Raw genomic sequence first — 6,000 nt, 5'->3', positions numbered from 1 at the left:
AGGGTTAGCAGGCTATGTCTAGGAGGTTGAGAGGGGAAGCGGTTAATATACATTGCTGCACGTGATCCCGGCAATCACAATGCCTACGCCGGAATCCCGCACAGCGGTATAATGCCGGCGCCAGAATACTGGTGAGGTAGGTGATTCTCCCTCTATCGGTGTCCACAACACCCATAGAGGAAGAATATAACCTGTGGCGAGTGCAGCACTGTTAAGGAGAGCAGCGGGTGTTGCCGGGGGGTGTAGCTGGAGAGCGGGTGTTGAGATACCACAGCCAGAGGACCAGACACCGCCAGGCCTGTGAGAGGCGCAGACGGCACAGCCATCTTGAGAAAGCGTGAGGAGCCATTACAGCGGGAACAGCCAGCTTGAAATTCAGTGCCAAGGGTCTGAGTGAGTACTGTTTGAAACTTCCAGCCAGCCACAGACAAGTGTACCTTTCACCCTCCAACATCTGTGTTACAGACTAGCCAGTGATTAAGAAAGGTGCAGCCAGCATCGCCATATTGTACCAGCTAAGACCCATAGATGGAGGGCTAAACTAGGACTGAGTATATTATAAGTTCAAGAGAAATGTTTGTGCTACAGAGCTCAAACGCAAGGATAGCAGACATATCTGTGCTAAAGGATTGAGTTTGTGCAATGCAGGCAGATCGTTATTGCTGGAAGAACTGAGTTAATTATGCAAGATTTGATCCAGCCCTGCAACTGAAGAGACTGAGATTGTGCCATACAAAAGCCCCTTTATTGTGACATAAGTACCGTGGCCAAGGGACATTGCTTTTCCTTTGCTAGGTACATCTTTTAAATAAAGTACTGAGTTGTATTGACATTTCCCATCCCAGGATCCCATCAATTACTGTGTGCCATTTTCCTCCATTGACACGCACAACAAACTTTAATAAGAGCTCCAACAAACATTGTCGTGAAAAATAAGATTTTACTCACCGGTAAATCTATTTCTCGTAGTCCGTAGTGGATGCTGGGAACTCCGTAAGGACCATGGGGAATAGACGGGCTCCGCAGGAGACTGGGCACTCTAAAAAAAAGATTAGGTACTATCTGGTGGGCACTGGCTCCTCCCACTATGACCCTCCTCCAGACCTCAGTTAGGATACTGTGCCCGGAAGAGCTGACACAATAAGGAAGGATTTTGAATCCCGGGTAAGACTCATACCAATCACACCGTATAACTCGTGATACTACACCCAGTTAACAGTATGAATGTATAACTGAGCCTCTCAACAGATGGCTCAACAATAACCCTTTAGTTAGGCAATAACTACATACAAGTATTGCAGACAATCCGCACTTGGGATGGGCGCCCAGCATCCACTACGGACTACGAGAAATAGATTTACCGGTGAGTAAAATCTTATTTTCTCTGACGTCCTAGTGGATGCTGGGAACTCCGTAAGGATCATGGGGATTATACCAAAGCTCCCAAACGGGCGGGAGAGTGCGGATGACTCTGCAGTACCGAATGAGAGAACTCAAGGTCCTCCTCAGCCAGGGTATCAAATTTGTAGAATTTAGCAAACGTGTTTGCCCCTGACCAAGTTGCAGCTCGGCAAAGTTGTAAAGCCGAGACCCCTCGGGCAGCCGCCCAAGATGAGCCCACTTTCCTCGTGGAATGGGCTTTTACTGATTTAGTGATCAGCAATCCGCATCGGCAATCCAGCCGCAGAATGCTCCAGCTGAATTGTGCTACAAATTCAGCGAGCAATAGTCTGCTTAGAAGCAGGAGCACCTATTTTGTTGGGTGCCTACAGGATAAAAAGCGAGTCCGTTTTCCTGACTCCAGCCGTCCTGGAAATATACATTTTTAAGGCCCTGACTACGTCCAGTAACTTGGAATCTTCCAAGTCCCTAGTAGCCGCAGGCACTACAATAGGTTGGTTCAAGTGAAAAGCTGATACCACCTTAGGGAGAAACTGGGGACGAGTCCTCAATTCTGCCCTATCCATATGGAAAATCAGATAAGGGCTTTTACATGACAAAGCCGCCAATTCTGACACACGCCTGGCCGAAGCCAAGGCCAATAACATGACCACTTTCCACGTGAGATATTTCAAATCCACAGTTTTAAGTGGCTCAAACCAATGTGATTTTAGGAAACTCAACACCACGTTGAGATCCCAAGGTGCCACAGGAGGCACAAAAGGGGACTGAATATGTAGCACTCCCTTTACAAATGTCTGAACTCCAGGCAGTGAAGCCAGTTCTTTCTGGAAGAAAATCGACAGAGCCGAAATCTGGACCTTAATGGAACCCAAGTTTAGGCCCATAGTCACTCCTGACTGTAGGAAGTGCAGAAAACGACCCAGCTGAAATTCCTCTGTTGGGCCTTCCTGGCCTCACACCACGCAACATATTTTCGCCAAATACGGTGACAATGGTCTGCGGTTACTTCTTTCCTGGCTTTTATCAGTGTAGGAATGACTTCCTCCGGAATGCCCTTTTCCTTTAGGATCCGGAATTCAACCGCCATGCCGTCAAACGCAGCTGCGGTAAGTCTTGGAACAGATAGGGCCCCTGCTGTAGCAGATCCTGTCTGAGCGGTAGAGGCCATGGGTCCTCTGATATCATTTCTTGAAGTTCTGGGTACCAAGCTCTTCTTGGCCCATCCGGAACCACGAGTATCGTTCTTACTCCTCGTTTTCTTATTATTCTCAGTACCTTTGGTATGAGAGGCAGAGGAGGGAATACATAAACCGACTGGTACACCCACGGTGTCACTAGAGCGTCCACAGCTATTGCCTGAGGGTCCCTTGACCTGGCGCAATATCTAGTTTTTTGTTTAGGCGGGACGCCATCATGTCCACCTGTGGCCTTTCCCAACGGTTTACCAACAGTTGGAAGACTTCTGGATGAAGTCCCCACTCTCCCGGGTGTAGGTCGTGTCTGCTGAGGAAGTCTGCTTCCCAGTTGTCCACTCCCGGAATGAACACTGCTGACAGTGCTAAGACGTTATTTTCCGCCCATCGGAGAATCCTTGTGGCTTCTGCCATCGCCATCCTGCTTCTTGTGCCGCCCTGTCGGTTTACATGGGCGACTGCCGTGATGTTGTCTGATTGGATCAGTACCGGCTGGTTTTGAAGCAGAGGCCTTGCCAGACTTAGGGCATTGTAAATGGCCCTCAGTTCCAGAATATTTATGTGTAGGGACGACTCCTGACTTGACCAAAGTCCTTGGAAATTTCTTCCCTGTGTGACTGCCCCCCAGCCTCGAAGGCTGGCATCCGTGGTTACCAGGACCCAGTCCTGTATGCCGAATCTGCGGCCCTCTTGAAGATGAGCACTCTGCAGCCACCACAGTAGAGATACCCTGGTCCTTGGAGACAGGGTTATCAGCCGATGTATCTGAAGATGCGATCCCGACCACTTGTCCAAGAGGTCCCACTGAAAGGTTCTTGCATGGAACCTGCCGAATGGAATTTTGCTTCGTAAGAAGCTACCATTTTTCCCAGGACTCGTGTGCAGTGATGCACCGATACCTGTTTTGGTTTCAGGAGGTCTCTGACTAGAGATGACAGCTCCTTGGCTTTCTCCTGCGGGAGAAACACTTTTTTCTGTTCTGTGTCCAGAACCATCCCCAGGAACAGTAGGCGTGTGGTAGGAACCAGCTGTGACTTTGGAATGTATAGAATCCATCCGTGCTGTTGTAGCACTTCCCGAGATAGTGCTACTCCGACCAACTGCTCCTTGGACCTCGCCTTTATAAGGAGATCGTCCAAGTATGGGACAATTAAAACTCCCTTTTTTTCGAAGGAGTATCATCATTTCTGCCATTACCTTGGTAAAGACCCTCGGTGCCGTGGACAGTCCAAACGGCAGTGTTTGGAATTGGTAATGGCAATCCTGTACCACAAATCTGAGGTACTCCTGGTGAGGATGGCAAATGGGGACATGTAGGTAAGCATCCTTGATGTCCAGGGATACCATGTAATCCCCCTCCTCCAGGCTTGCAATAACCGCCCTGAGCGATTCCATCTTGAACTTGAATTTTTTTATGTATGTGTTCAAGGATTTCAAATTTAAAATGGGTCTCACCGAACCGTCCGGTTTCGGTACCACAAACAGTGTGGAATAGTAACCCCGTCCTTGTTGAAGTAGGGGCACCTTGACTATCACCTGCTGGGAATACAGCTTGTGAATTGCCTCTAGCACAGCCTCCCTGCCTGAGGGAGTTGTCGGCAAGGCAGATTTGAGGAAACGGCGGGGGTGAGACGCCTCGAATTCCAGCTTGTACCCCTGAGATACTACTTGAAGGATCCAGGGATCCACCTGTGAGCGAGCCCACTGATCGCTGAAATTTTTGAGGCGGCCCCCCACCGTACCTGGCTACGCCTGTGGAGCCCCCGCGTCATGCGGTGGACTCAGAGGAAGCGGTGGAAGAATTTTGATTCTGGGAACTGGCTGACTGGTGCAGCTTTTTCCCTCTTCCCTTGTCTCTGTGCAGAAAGGAAGCGCCTTTTGACCCGCTTGCTTTTCTGAAGCCGAAAGGACTGTACCTGATAATACAGTGCTATCTTAGGCTGTGAGGAAACCTGAGGTAAAAAAAATTCTTCCCAGCTGTTGCTGTGGATACGAGGTCCCAGAGACCATCCCCAAACAATTCCTCAGCCTTATAAGGCTCTAAGTGCCTTTTAAAGTCAGCATCACCTGTCAATGTCGGGTCTCTAATACCCTCCTGACAGAATGGACATTGCATTAATTTTGGATGCCAGCCGGCAAAATATCCCTCTGTGCATCCCTCATATATAAGACGACGTCTTTAATATGCTCTTATGTTCGCAAAATAGTATCCCTGTTTGACAGGGTCACAGACCACGCTGCAGCAGCACTATCTGCAGGTCTCAGTCTAGTACCTGAGTGTGTAAACACAGACTTCAGGATAGCCTCCTGCTTTTTATCAGCAGGTACCTTCGAAGTGGCCGTATCCTAAGACGGCAGTGCCACCTTTTTTGACAAACGTGTGAGCGCCTTATCCACCCTAGGGGATATCTCCCAGCGTAACTTATCCTCTGGCGGGAAAGGGTACGCCATCAGTAACTTTTTAGAAATTACCAGTTTCTTATCGGGGGAACCCACGCTTTTTCACACTTCATTCACTCATTTGATGGGGGAACAAAACACTGCCTGCTTTTTCTCCCCAAACATAAAACCCTTTTTTAGTGGTACTTGGGTTAATGTCAGAAATGTGTAACACATTTTTTATTGCCGGGATCATGTAACGGATGTTCCTAGTGGATTGTGTATATGTCTCAACCTCGTCGACACTGGAGTCAGACTCCGTGTCGACATCTGTGTCTGCCATCTGAGGGAACGGGCGTTTTTGAGCCCCTGATGGCCTTTGAGACGCATGGGCAGGCGCGGTTGAGAAGCCGGCTGTCCCACAGCTGTTACGTCATCCAGCCTTTTATGTAAGGAGTTGACACTGTCGGTTTATACCTTCCACCTATCCATCCACTCCGGTGTCGGCCCCACAGGGGGCGACATCACATTTATCGGCATCTGCTCTGCCACCACATAAGCCTCCTCATCAAACGTGTCGACACAGCCGTACCGACACACCGCGCACACACACAGGGAATGCTCTGACTGAGGACAGGACCCCACACAGCCCTTTGGGGAGACAGAGAGAGAGTATGCCAGCACACACCAGAGCGCTATATAATTTAGGGATTAACACTATATTGAGTGAATTTTTCCCAATAGCTGCTTGTATATACAATATTGCGCCTAAATTTAGTGCCCCCCCTCTCTTTTTAACCCTTTGAGCCTGCAAACTACAGGGGAGAGCCTGGGGAGCTGTCTTCCAGCTGCACTGTGAAGAGAAAATGGCGCCAGTGTGCTGAGGGAGATAGCTCCGCCCCTTTTTCGCGGACTTTTCTCCCACTTTTTTATGGATTCTGGCAGGGGTATTTATCACATATATAGCCTCTGGGGCTATATATTGTGATATATTTGCCAGCCAAGGTGTTTTTATTGCTGCTCA

The sequence above is a fragment of the Pseudophryne corroboree genome, chromosome 2 (genome assembly GCF_028390025.1).
Source record: "Pseudophryne corroboree isolate aPseCor3 chromosome 2, aPseCor3.hap2, whole genome shotgun sequence".
NCBI lineage: Eukaryota > Metazoa > Chordata > Amphibia > Anura > Myobatrachidae > Pseudophryne > Pseudophryne corroboree.
Note: the sequence above shows the minus strand (reverse complement) of the source record.